General features: G+C 44.9%; 1 protein-coding gene across 2 annotated transcripts in view; it reads left to right on the forward strand.

Moving 5' to 3' along the window:
• The window catches only part of LOC115097968 (forkhead box protein A2-A-like), a 51,741-nt gene that overhangs the window by 319 nt on the left and 36,714 nt on the right, over positions 1 to 14,708 (forward strand). The window lies entirely within an intron of this gene.

Genomic DNA, 14,708 nt, shown 5'->3' on the forward strand with positions numbered 1-14,708 from the left:
GAGGAAAACCCCCAGTAGGGAGGGCCAGGGTTTGGCATTAAGGTATCTCCTTGCAGTAAAATACCCTTTCTAAACTTTTCAACAATTATTTCACATTTTAACCCAGACTATGTTCCGCTCTCCCCCTTCATGGGACAGTTGATTTTCTTTTAGGTCAATGGAGATGCCAATCTTGACCTTCCCTCCCCCCCCGACACATCTTGTGGTCATGCTGAAAAGTCCATGCACTGGTATATAGAGACATAGGGACATAGCAGACTCATCCCTACTCCCATCTAGCAGTCCTTTTGTAGGAGCAAGGTCACACGGCAGGAGATCACCACCTTGATGTGGCAGGGAGAGATCCTGTAGCTAGGACCCGCCTGCCTGTTGATGTCTTATCCTCTTGCACTGCAGTTTTGTCTCCAGGGATGTTTGCCCGGGAAGGAAGGGTTAGGACTGCCACTATTAGCTGGTAATTCAATTATTAGGAATAGAATACCTAATAGCGCCCGCAACATGCATTTGCATGTTGCAGGCGCTATTAGGTTCGGGGGAGGGGAGGGGGTTGGACGTGCGTTTTCGACCCCTTACTGAATATGGGGTAATGCTGGCGCGTCGAAAACGCGCGTCCAATTGCGGGTTAACTGTGCGCTCCACCGGAGCGCACTGTGCTGTATCGGCCTGATAGATAGCTGGATGGGTGGCTGGCATAAGGATCACTTGGTAACTTGCCTTCCTGGTGCTAAGGGAGTGGAGCTCACAGGTCACCTAGACAGGATTTTACAGAGCCCTGAGGAAGAGCTAGCTGTCAGTACATGTGGGTATCAACAACACAGGAAGGTGTAGGAGGGAGATTTTGGAGTGTGGGTAGGAAACTGAAATCCAGAAATCTAGGGTTGCATTCTCAGAATTGTTCTCAGTTTCACATGCAGGATCCTAGAGATATAATGGTGCAGTGAAGAGGGCTTTAGATTTGTTAAGAACTGGGGAAGGGGGAGCCTACTCCGGCAGGATGGGCTCCACCTTAACCAGGGTGGAACCCAGCTGCTGATGTTAACACTTAAAAAGGAGATAGAGCAGTTTTTAAACCAGACCTTAGCAGAAAGCTGATAGGCACTCAGAAGCACATTTAAATAGAGACATCTTGGAATCTCATACCCAAGATAGCGCACTTGTATATAGAGATGGTTTATGCACAAATACCTGGCGATCTGATTATAACGATTATTATTGTATTTCTTGTTTGACCCGCTCTGATAGCTTGTCCTCCTTTTTTATTTCCTATATTTCCTTTATTTTAGTACATAGATTTAAATTGAGGTGAAATATTTCTTTATCTTATTATATTGCCTGTGATTGTACGGTATTACCTTAGCAAGATTGTATACTTGTTATAAACTCTGTTATAATTTTGAAAATAAAAAAAAAAGTAGAGACATCTTCTAAATATACTCGTATAGCAATCTACTATAAACCAAGTTCCTGCCCCCACTATCTCTCCATGTGTTGGAGCCTTAGAATGTGGACTGAGCTGCGTCTGGATCTGAGTGATGTGTTTTGGACCTGTTAAAGAAAAAAAAAAGGGGGTTTTAACCCTGCAGAGACTGCAAGCCACCGCAGCCAAGGTGAAGGAATATAAAAATACATTTTAAAAAACCCTGTGTGCTCTCCTGAGAATGTCAAATGTTCTGCAAGAACCAGCATCCAGCACTCACAGTGTTAACAAGTTGGGAAAAGGGCTGTACTGTTTAGCCTGCCCAGAGAACAGCACTACTTAGCCAGCAGAGGAGGAAGCCAAAGGAATGCTGGGAGACCAGTTATGGTAGAAAAGGCACAATCTGACTGTCTCTGTCTGTGTGTGCAGGGTGGGGACAGCCAGGAGTTAGAGCCAGGAGCCAGAAGAGATAAGTGCATCTGGCAGCCTTGCAATCAGTTCTCCCGAAAAGCCAATTATCGAGAGGGAGAGATGGAAGTCTGCACTCTGAGGAAATAGAGAGACAGACAGCTGTTCTTGCTTCATAGCCGAGCTATATATAAAATCCCAACATGGGACAGAGGAGAGACTGAAACACTTCCTTTCTAGAGATATCTAGGCCCAGGAGCACATGACTGGATCATTCTCCTAAGAGACTGAGTTAATTAATCTAAACTTTGCACAGAGTATCTTAGCAGAGGAGGGAAAAAGTTTGTCACAAATGTAGTATCTCATCTTAATTGCTTCACCCTTTCAGACGAGAGGAGGACCTCTGAAGTAACTTAAATTTAGTATTACCCACAGTTTCCCTCAGTCCTTCTCGATCTCACTCACTTTCACAGATCCCAATTGAGAAGGGATTGTAGATCACGCAACGTTCGATGTTCCATTACCAGAGTAGGAATAAGGGGAAGCCAAAATCTCCCTCCCAGATCTTCTAACAGAATGTCTTTTAGCCCGAAATTGATATTAACATTGGAGTTTTTCCTTATAGTAAGTGCTGCTGTGCACAAAATTGGAAACCGCAAAATGTGCAGGATTTATGGATGGGTTTTTGTGGGGGATGTATGTGGGGGCATAGGGCTGTATGTGTGGATGGCGATTTGTGGGGGGTGGTTGTGTGTGTGTGTGTGGTTGTTGCGGTAGTGTGGGTGAGTGTGGGTGGGGATGTGTGAGGGGGCAAGTTGCCGGAGTGAGGAAGTCGGTCTTGGGCAGGGTGCAAAGTGTGGCACAGGGTTTGCGGTGGTGTGAGTGGAGGTACTTGATTGTGTTGTGTGAGGGTGCATTTATTTCACACCCTCAACAGTTTGGGGTTATGTGTGGTGATGGTGTCCGTGGTGTGCAGCAGGGTGAGTATTGACAGTGGCTTTCCAGTGGTGTGAAGGGCCGTGGGGAGGTTGTGTGTAGGAAGGGGGTCTGGGGAGAGATGTCTTAGGATGTTCAAAGGGGTGAGGCTATAGGTGTGTTTGTCGGTTACATACATTGGGGTATGGGTGGAGGTGTATGGGATGTGTGTGTGTGTGTGTGTGTGTGTGGAATGTGGACACTTTTCTCCAGAGCCTTTCTTCCTCCCTCCTGCCACTCTCTCTGCATTTGTCTGCTGTCTGCCCTCCCCCCCTCCTCCCTTGACCACCTGAGCGGCTGCTTATGACTCAAATTTCCCCGGCTGTTTGCAGGCTCCTTGTCTGCCTGCCGCCTACCCCCTTCGTACTGTCACTGACTCACCCGTAGGTGTTTGAAACTTTTTGTTTGCCTGCTTCTCTCTGCCACTGGAGCCTGCTGTTTCTGCAACCCCTGGCTGACTCGATGGGTGTGTAAAACCGGCGCTGCACCATGCATCTCCCTCCCATCCAGCTGCCTCTGTGGTCCCTCCCGCTCGGTGTTTCTTTCTCCTGCTGGGGGTCTGCCGTCCCACACTGTTTGCTGGTCCGTGTGTGCATTGCAGTCACAGTGTGCACCTGCACTGCTGCACTGAAATGATTACCCAGAGCCCCTAATTCTTTATAGTATGGAGAGATAAGTAGAGTAACGGATGGCTGTAAGCGGCCCAAACACCTGCCCAGTCCTTTACTCAGCAGGATTTTATTAGCTGCAATCTGCTCAAAAGTCAGAACAAACTTTTAAATAACTGGCATCGTCTTAGGTTGGCAGGAAAGCACAGCAAGTGATCGTACAGTGGACGTCTTTTAACATGTAAAGGTCACAAAGGGAAACAAACTGTAATGCAGTACATTTCTCCTGCTAATCAAGCTACAGAAATGCAGCCTGCTAAAATACTGCGGCTTCCTGAGCTCTCAGAGCTACTTTCCCAGCTAGTCCCAAGTAACTACAAGCCAGACTTAGGCAGGCTGGAGAAAAACTCCATTTCTAGTGTTCTTTATGCTAAAAAAAAAAAACAACAAACCATAGAAAAGTTAAATCAGCACATCCTATCTGCGCAGAAATCAGAACAAACTTTATTAATGACCTTTGACATGGGCATTTTGAGGATGGGAGATAGAAAAAGAGGAGGGAAGAACAGGGGGAGAAACAACAAATTACTCAGACTCAAAATTAACTTAAAATATTGAAAGAACCAACATAGCTCATAAGTGTGCCCAGAGAAAAGGCACTTTAGTTAGAAATGAAAAACATTTCCAGCAGAACTTAGTCGGGAGGAGAACTATTGTTCATATTAGTTTTATTATGTCTGCTAATTGAATTTCCAGACGGGCAGAGGTACGCACATCACAAACTGGCACTGCACGTACACAGAGGGTGTTTCGGGTGTTCTGCGGCTGGGTTGGAAGGGTGCTCACATTTACGTGGTTTAGAAACAGCGCGCGCATTTACGTCACGAATCGCATGTGCGTGCTCTTACAGCTGTTAATCTAGTCTTGGAAGATAAATCTGACCTCTCTTTTGTCAGCGGTTTTTGGGCAGCGGGTTCTGGAGCAAGGGGTGGAAGGTTTGGGTCCAACTGGTGGAGGGCTCAGCGAACTGGTGCTGGGAAGCATGTGCACGAGTGTTTTTGTAAGCGAGAAACGTGCATGCATCAGCCAGTTTTATAAAACAGGTCTGTTACACCCGTGTTACAATTATTTAACGTGTAAAATATATACGTGTACTTTTATAAAATAGGTATTTAAACTAGTCAGAGTCCTGCATTATGAAAAATGTGTGCATACTGACATAAGCTTGCACTTTCAGGGTAGAGATACTTGATATTTTCTGAACTGCACCTTCAGCTGCACAATTTGTAAAATGCAGGCATAACTTTAGGCGCATCTGCTTATATGTGTGTGTGCTGAGGTATGCACTATAGTGAAAATTACCCTTCCTAAGTAAGAGCACTTTTAAAAAACAGTGATTTAAAAATAACATTTTTACAGTTGATGATGCTGTGGGCATATTATAATTCTGTCATAATACTGTGTGACAAAATATGCACATGACTTGCTTTTAACGATGGAATTTTAGACCTGGTTTTCACCCTCAGCCTTAATATCTCTGTCAAATCAGTGTCACAACTTTGCCTGGACTGGTTTTGGGGCGCGCTTGTGGAGGGCACAAAGAGAGAGCAGGCAGCCCGGAAGAAGTCAACCAAAATAGTACAGGGCTCCGCCTGTAAGCCCTATGAAATGAGATGTAAAGATGCACACACGTATACCCCAGAGCAGTGGAGTCAGTGCAGGCAGATATATCTCATGCGGATTCAGTGTAGAAAGCATGAACACCAGATTGGCCAGTGATCCTTCAAGACCAGTTTGATAACCATTGCCCTTGAGGAGATGAAATCCTGCCAGCCTACAGGGAGGTCAGGCAGGTGCTTGGATGCCCCTGTTGCATAAGGCCTCCAGCTGTTTAAATGCATTTTGACTAATTAAAAGTAGGCGATCATCCAATTAGCATCTAGGGGTTTTCAGCCCTGCTGATCACTCCCCAGGATGGAGGTCCCTCGTTAAAGGCCAGAGGTGAGGAGAGAGGTAATTACTCCACAGCTGGGGCCTGACTAGCAGCCTGGCCTCCTCCAGCTGGGGCTAGCAAGGCCAAATCCACAGATCACATGTCACTATGGGAGAGGAGGAAGAGGAGGATTATCTTCCTGAAGGCAATGACAAGGGATCCAGGACATCACGGTGATTTCACAGCTGTACCAAGCGACTATTCTGAGGCTCGTGGGGAGAGTGAGAAGGTCCTCAAAAGATGCAATCAGAAAATGTGACAGATGCATACAGAAATAGTTCCAATTGTATTGGGAGCCAGTGGCCTGATTAAAAAAAACTGAGATGTTGCCCGTGCAGATAACACCCTATGAACTCCAGAAGGAAGTTCTCTTTGGCACAATACAAGTATTAAGGACAATAGCAATGAATTGGAGAGATGGCGATCATTCTCAGCATTCCCTGGCTTAAGGACTTTCATTTGTCTCAAGGTATGCACAAAATCCCTGTGCAAGCCACGGCTATAGTCCACAAAAGCTTGCTTGGTGTATGGGCCATCAGTTAGCCTTGAACCTCTCCCCATGTCCTTGTCACAATCAGCAGAATTCCCAGATTTGTGGGAACCTGATGGGTGTCAATGTGGGCACTTTAGCTCTGGGCCCCAGCATTTACTGGGAGACAGGAGGATTCTCTGGATGCAAGCCTCGAGTCAGTCCGCAGCTGCCCTGTCTATTTAGTTTATTTACTTTGCTCTATTGCCTTTCACATACAAATCAAAGCAGTTTACAAATAAAAATTAATGTCTGGGATAGAGCCAGGGATTAAAACCGAGGCACAAAGAGATAAAGTGACTCCCAGCAAGGTCACACACAGAGAGACAGGAGCAGAGCTGGGGATTAGAACAGAGGCCCAGGGAGATAAAGTGACTCATCCCAAAATCACAGACAGAGCCCGGCCTTAGAAATGAGCCAGAGGGGAGATAAAGATGATTATACCTGGTATTACCCAAAAAAGCAAATTCCACTTTGCCTGGGAGGAGCCTGAGAGGAGAGGGCATTGCATACAATCTTTAACAGGGTCACTCAGGTAAGAACTGTGTAGTAGTGTATTTTATTTTTTAGTAAAGTTCACTTAGCTCTTCTGCATAGTCCCTGCTGTTTGCTGGCATGATGCGTTTGTTACAGGAGCACTGGGCCCTTCTGCACAGATCCTACTGTCCTGTGGCATTTTTAGGCTGTATTTTTATGATATATTATATACTGTAAGATGTATTTTTATTTTCATGATTTGTAAACTGATTTGGTTTGCACTGTTGTCCAAAGAAGGCAGTACAGAAATGTAATATACAAAACAATTTCCCCATGTATGTAGGACGGTATTCAAAAAGCAGCCTAATTATAATGAAATTGGACTGCATAAAGAAATTCAGTCCAAATTGCTATATTTTTAATATTTGTGTAATCTAATGCAATTAAAAATAAATGCGTAACGCAATCCAAACCAGACGTGGAACAACAAACATTCAAATTCCAACGGACCCAAAAGCTAGAAAACCATAGCTTCCTCCTGCAAAATATAACTCGGTCTCAAACTGAAGAAAAATACTTAGTTTAACTCTTTTGATAACATTTTCCTGGTATATTGTTTTATATTGTATTCATCATATGTTCCTAGTACATAGTAATATTTTGGGCTTTGTTAGTGATTCTTTAGAAATGTAACATGACATAACAGGCTATGTTACAGGTACACTCAGTCCAGTCTCACATGCAGGATGCATTACAGGAATAAGGCCTGCTCCATAGTGCATGCGGTTTCATTGCAAGATGTGTTACAGGAATACTCAGGTCAAACAACATTTCAGAAGAAATGGGATTGGTGTACTTGCATTTTGATGGGTTCTTTGTTCTGAAGCAAGATAGGAAGCTAAACTTCCTCTTTGAGCATCCATGAAGGAGCTTCTGGTTTCCCACTTTCTCCCTCCCCCTTCCTCCCAGTTTTGAGCTTTGCCCTTTCCGGGAGATACTGGGACTCTCTCAGCATACATGACATCTCCATCTCATTAGCTGGCTTGCCGACTCTTTAAATTGATTACTTAAATATGCTGTCAGCTTGATCCCACCCATTGTCTCCCAGCCCCAGTTGTTGATGTGACAGATTAGATTAGAAACAGACATTGCTATCCTGAGCCAGGACTGAGAATCAGGCCGATCCAACACAATTTGTGGATTAGGGCTGGCAGTGTTTTAGCCACAGCTCGAGACCCAAGTTCCAATCCCACCTCTATCACCAACTCTTATTGTGTGACTTTGTGCTGAGCACACAAAGCCATGACATCTGCAGCTCTGATTTCAGTCCCACTGTTAACTTCAACTCTATATGGGCTGCTCCCCCAAATCACCACTCTCACCTCTGTGGCCAGGTCGGCCGCTCTTCTTCCTGGCATGGCAGGCTGCTGCCGACTCTTCCCCTGGCAGGAGGCCACCGGGCTCCATGCGGCAGGATGCCGTCAGCTCCAGCTACCCATGCCTCCCCTTAGGCATGCACGCGCCCAACCTCAGTCCATTTAAAGGGATCAGTGCAGGAAACTCCCCATGGCCCCTACTGATGACAACACCAGCATTACCCTACATAAGGGCAGCTTCCCTGATGCACCCTGCCTCAGCAACAGGCCCAGCTAAGTTTGTAGTGTGTGTTGCTTCCCGCCTTTGTCTGCCCAGCCTGTTCCTGCCTTCATCTGCCTTGCCTGCTCCTGCTTTGCCTGCCCAGCCTGCCTCAGCCCTATCCATCCCCCCTTCTTCTCCCTCAGGTAGAAAGCTGATTTTGACCCTTGCCTGGACTCTCAAAACGCCTGACTGCCGCTTGTCTATGACCCTAGCATGGCCTTGGATCACATCCCTAGTCATCAACAGAGACCCTCACCTAAGTCCTGCCATCCCCGCCATTCAAAGCCTCAACCCGATGGGAGCATGGGCTGGTAAAGGTGAAGCTCCAGACCGATCTCTGCTTAATCTGGGTCCACCTGCTGGCAGTGTGTTGCGATCGTCGCTGCCCGACGTTGCCACTACGCCCACCTTACCTCTTTGGCGACTCCCTCTTTGCCTGTTGGAAGTTTGGCTGCCGCGGCGTCCTCTTGCCACTCCCCTCCGGCATCCCCGGACCGGCTAGACGCTGCACACCGCCATGTTTCCCAACAGCCTAAGGGCGCACGCGCGGCACGGCCCCGACTCAAGTACCAGCAATGGCGCGAACCTCAGGGGCATCCCCCTGAGGTGACGTCATCCGCACCGGATATTTAAGGTCTCTGAAATTGCTAACGTATCGAGTTAGCAAGGACAAGGTTTCTCTGCCTCCTCAGACTTACCGGAGGTACTCGCTCCTTGGGGGCCTCGCTTTCTCTTTTGCTTTTCAGATCGCAGTCTGGAACCGGTACTCGCTCCTCGAGGGCCCATGTTCCTGGACTTGCTACTGAATACCACTTCTGCCAGGAAGTCATCACTGTCTACAACACCAGTGAGTTACCATCTCTCTCTCAGAGCTTTCCCTGGAACCAGGTACTCGCTCCTCGAGGGCCTAATCCATTCCAGCTCCTGGGCTGCTTCTAAGAGTCTATTGTGTGAGTGTTACCATCAAGGTTCTGTTCCTGAACTCTGCATACCCTGCCTACTCACTATACTTAGTTTCTCTACAGCTCTACCATCCTGGGATCGCTGTTCCAGTATCTGAAGGACTACAGCCCAGCGGAGCTTCCAGCTCACTACTGCCACCTTTGGTGGTTCAATATACTGTTTAATAAAAGAACTAGTGTGTGTCTGTCTCCATACTCTGAGCCTGACCGGTGATCCCTCTCGGGATCTTCTCTCCGGGGGCATGGTCATCTGCCATCGGCCCAAGGATCCACCCACAACTACCTCAAACACTAACACAGTGAGAACCTGCAGGGCTCCTCCCTATGGATAGAGCCAATCTCACCTAGTTCAAGGAGTCACAGATACAACAGATGGCTGAGTCCATGGATTCAGTGGACTTGACTTTGCTCCAAGCCACTCCTTATAGAGCCCATAGGTTGCAAGACCAACAGGTTGACTTGGAGCTCCTTGCTGCAGCTATGGATTGCCTCACTACCCATCTGGATGCCCTCCATTTCTGCACCACTACCACTGCTTCTGGTACCGCCAGAACTACCAATTCCCAGTCAGCCTGTTCCTCAGCTGCCGGCACTGACCTGGTATGCGGGCGATCCCAAACAGTGTCAGGGGTTGCTCAACCAGTGCAGAATGCTCTTCTAGATGCAGGCTTCTGTGTTTCCCAACGACCAAGCCAAAACAATCTATATCTTCTCCCTACTAGATAGGGCAGCACTGGCCTTGGCTTCCCCCCTCTGGGTACATGGGGACTCTTTCTTACTCGACCTCCACTGGTTCTTGATGTGGTGTACCAGGGAAGATGCTTTACTCCTCGATCCGGGTGCCATCCCTTGAAATCCTATAAAATCGGAGGCATGTTTCTTCAAAAGAGATCAAAAAGACAGGATTATTGGGTTCTTATGAACATTGACAAATATATGTATAGTTCTCCCTCGGGCATGCCTGCAAAACCAGCAAAAAAAGATAAAGAAAAACCCAAAGCGAGTGAAGAGAAAATAGCGGCTGCAACAGAGAAAGCTGTTTGATGAAAGGTACGTTTGATGAAAATAAAGTGAATGTGATTACAGTGGCGGTGACAGCCATGATATTGAGTAAATTAGAAGTGATAGAGCAGATTGCTGACATTAAATCTTCATTAAAAGATCTGGAGCCGAGATTAGACATGCTGGAAGGCCGTGTATGGGGGGTAGAGGATGATGTGATAGCCTCAACAAGGATGCGCTCAATGTCATCTACTTGGACTTCAGCAAAGTTTTTGGCACGGTCCCGCACAGGAGACTGGTGAATAAAATGAGAAACTTAGGAGTGAGTGCCAAGGTGGTGGCCGGGATTACAAACTGGTTGACGGACAGAAGACAATGTGTAGTGGTGAATGGAACTTACTCTGAAGACAGAGCTGTGTTGAGCGGAGTGCCGCAGGGATCGGTATTGGGACCGGTCCTGTTCAATATCTTTGTGAGCGACATTGCGGATGGGATAGAAGGTAAGGCTTGTCTTTTGCGGATGACACTAAGATCTGCAACAGAGTGGACACGCCAGAAGGAGTGGAGAGAATGAGACGGGATCTAAGGAAATTGGAAGAGTGGTCGAAGATATGGCAGCTGAAATTCAACGCCAAGAAGTGCAGAGTCATGCATATGGGGTGTGGAAATCCGAAAGAACTGTATTCGATGGGGGGAGAAGGGCTGATGTGCACGGAACAGGAGAGAGACCTGGGGGTGATAGTGTCTAATGATCTGAAGTCGGCGAAACAATGTGACAAGGCGATAGCTAAAGCCAAAAGAATGCTGGGCTGCATAGAGAGAGGAATATCAAGTAAGAAAAGGCATGTGATTATCCCCTTGTACAGGTCCTTGGTGAGGCCTCACCTGGAGTACTGTGTTCAGTTCTGGAGACCGTATCTCCGAAGGGACAGAGACAGGATGGAGGCGGTCCAGAGAAGGGCGACCAAAAAGGTGGAGGGTCTTCATCAAATGACTTATGAGGGGAGATTGAAGAATCCAAATATGTACACCCTGGAGGAAAGGAGGAGCAGAGGTGATATGATACAGACTTTCAGATACTTGAAAGGTTTTAATGATCCAAAAACAACGACACACCTTTTCCGTTGCAAAAAAATCAGCAGAACCAGGGGTCACGATTTAAAACTCCAGGGAGGAAGTCTCAGAACCAATGTCAGGAAGTATTTCTTTACGGAGAGGGTGGTGGATGCCTGGAATGCCCTTCCGGAGGAAATGGTGAAGACCAAAACTGTGAAGGATTTCAAAGAGGCGTGGGATAAACACTGTGGATCCATAAAGTATAGAGGATGTGAATGAAGTGAAGAGGCATGGGGGTGGCTTCTGGGAATGACGGCTACTACCTGGAGATTAATATCCTAATTAAATAAACATGCGACTCCAACATTGCTCTATGCTTCAATGGCAAGAGGAAATGGAAAAAAAAAAGGATTTGCATCCACAAAAAAGCAGGGGAGTAGCTTGCTTGATACGGCAGTTACTACCCCAAACCAAATTAGCCTGATACTTCACTTTCAATGATATCCAGCATAGTTCTCTGCTTCAACGGCAGAGGGAATGATGAAAATATCTCTGCTTCAACGGCAGGGGGGAATGATGTAAAGATGATTTATATTCGGACAACAACCAACAAGGACTGAGTTGCACAGGCTGGATAAACATGCGTGGGAGTAGCTTGCTATGATGGTGGTTACTACCCCTAAACAATTAGCTAGATACTTCACTTAGATGCAGCTCCAGCACTGCTAACTACATCGATGGCGGGGGTGGAAGAGAAATAGATCGATGGCGGGGGTGGAAGGGATGGCGGGGTGGAAGGGTGGAAGGGAAACAGAACAAAAAGTCACTTACAAGGGACAAGAGAAACAGATAAGTATGGAAAAAAAAGTGAAAGCTTGCTGGGCAGACTGGATGGACCATTTGGTCTTTTTCTGCCGTTATTCTATGTTTCTATGAAGCTGCAGAAATTGAAGCAGATGGCAGTGACTCAAGAGGAAAAAATTGACAAACTCGAGAATAGATCGAGACGTAATAATTTATGCTTTGTTGACTTCACTGAAACTATCGAGGTGCATAACCAAGCTGCTGTGCTTACTGAATGGCTTCTGGAAAAATTAGAGGCCTTGACTCTTGAACGAGCACACAAGCTTGGGGCCAGGAAAGAGGGAGATAAAAGATCACGTATTGTGATCGCAAAGTTCCTCAATTTTGCACATAAATAAGCATATATGGCAAGCTTATCGTAAGGCATCGGTGGTAAAATATGATAATGCTCCAATTAAAATATTTCAGGATTATTCTGCTAAAGTAGCTACGAAAAGAAAGGAATTTGGGCCGTTATGTGCAAAACTTGTGTTGAAACAAATTCTTTTTGCAATTTTCAGCCAAGTTGTGGATATGGAGAAATGGGGCCATGCATGTGTTTGATAAGTTTTTGGAAGCAAAGCAGTTCGTTGGAGCGATGGATATGGAAAGGATGGACTAGACAGTTCCAGGAATATTTTCATAAAACGAGGGTCTGTTTCTGGTTAGTAGCTCTATCGTTACATGGAAGTTGCGAAAGAAAGTTTGGCTGGTCTGATGCACAGGAAAATCTGACATCCTGGAGGTAGTGGAGCAATTGCAGCAATTTTATTTTCTCAGTAAAACTGTCAGAATACACCACTGGCTGCTGTTGAGATGGAGGGGCTAATATTGTTGTCTGCTGCTGAACTTGGGCGTTAGCGCAATCTTAAGATGGAAGAAGAAGGAGGGTCCAGTCGTTGAGAGCGGAGGTGAGAGTGCCGAAGGAGAGATTCTCAGTTTTGGATCTTTTGAAAGAATATTATCCTGTGCAAGTCAAAGAGCTAAGGATTAAGTATTTGAAATGTGAGTGATAACGCTGAAGAGTTGCAGCAATGCTTGAGAAGTCCTGGAGTCGTTATAATGATTAACTGAAATACTGAGTCCTGATCAGTTGTTTTATTGTGATATATAAACTGTTGCTTACATTTTTACATATTGCTTCAAATGTTGTATATCTCTTCTCATTACTTTCTTTTTGTTGTCAGTAGAAGGGGGATGGCACCTCAACACTCATGACCTGACTGGCTCTCCGGGGAGAAAGCAGAGATTTAGGATGGTATAAGGGGGTGGTTAAGACAGAGGGAGTAGTGGGATGGGTGATGGAATTGAGAAGGAGAAGGAATATAGGTATGGAGGGAATGTTTTCAGCTAGCGAACTGTACAATTATATACCAGATGTATATATGCAGATTTTAGGCTAAAATCAATTGGAGTTAGGTGTAGAAATATACAAATTTGGAGACTTAGAGGTGATGAGGGACAAGGCTAAGTGTCTCACATTTTGTATATCTTTATTACTTTAGGATTTTTTTTTTTTAATTTTATTTTTATTCCACATTATATTATTTTCCAGAAGATAGACACAGATAAATACACAATTATCAAAACTAAAGAAAGAAAAATATACCAAAAGAAAAATAGTTTGTACTTGAAACTTATCTGTGAATCCTAAGACTAGTACAGAAAGAAATAACGGAACCTGTCTAAAAGAAAAACAAAGGAAAGCAGCACATTAGCAGAAATTAACAATTAAAAAAAACTGTGTTGGACTACTATATTACTACTTCTCTCCTTACTGCTAAGGTTTGATGGATTTAGGAATCAAGGTATGTTCGCAGCTGGTCCGGATAGTTAAATACATATCGCGTGTTTTGATAAGTCAAAACACATTTGCAAGGGAAACGTAGAACAAGGAAGTTCAAGTGAAGTTACAAATTTGTCTGAACTACTTTAGGATTTTTAAAGACAGAAATGGGTTGCAAAACCGAATGATAGAATAAAGCTTATTTCTTGGAATGTGAATGGCTTGGGGAATTCAATCAAGAGAAAAAAGTCTTACAAACCTTGAAAATGAATAAAGCCTCAGAAGTAATTTACAAGAAACTCATCCTTCAGAATCCAAAAGCCAAAAACTAAATAGGGAATGGATGAGTGTTTGTCATTTTTTCAGCTGCTATTAGGAAAATAAGCAAGAGTAGCTATTCTCATTAATTAAAATGTCAATTTACAAACCGTAAAAAGTTTACAAGTCAGACTTATAATCCTTGTTGGGAAACTCAATAGGAAAGAAATTGCAGTTTGCAATCTGTATGCACCGAATACATATAACCATGATTTTTTTTAAATTAAATGAGTGAATATCTTATTAGCTAATGTAAGAGGAACCTTGTTTATGGTGGGAGATTATAACTGTATGCAGGACCCAAGATTAGATAAGTCTCCCTATCATAAAAGTCTGAAGCCAGGGAAAAAGAAGGCAATTGAATATTTATGTCAAATGTTGCAAGTGTTGGACCTGTGGAGAGTTTTAAACCCTGAGGTGAAAGACTTTACGCATATTTAAAGAGCACTTACAGCTTTATCCAGAATAGATTACATTTTGGCCTCTCAAAGAGTATTCTGAAAAATTATCACTGCCTTATGTTTCAGACCATTCTCATTAATATGGATAGGTTTTAAGGTGTCTGATGAAGAGCAGGCAGAAAGAATCTGGAATTTCCCGAATCATCTGAGGGGAGATATTGACTTTCAGATATTCCTTCAAAATCTTTCCATTTCTTTTTAACTTAATAATGGTCAGCATGCAGAAACCCCCCCC

This window comes from Rhinatrema bivittatum, chromosome 8 (genome assembly GCF_901001135.1).
Source record: "Rhinatrema bivittatum chromosome 8, aRhiBiv1.1, whole genome shotgun sequence".
Classification (NCBI taxonomy): Eukaryota; Metazoa; Chordata; class Amphibia; order Gymnophiona; family Rhinatrematidae; genus Rhinatrema; species Rhinatrema bivittatum.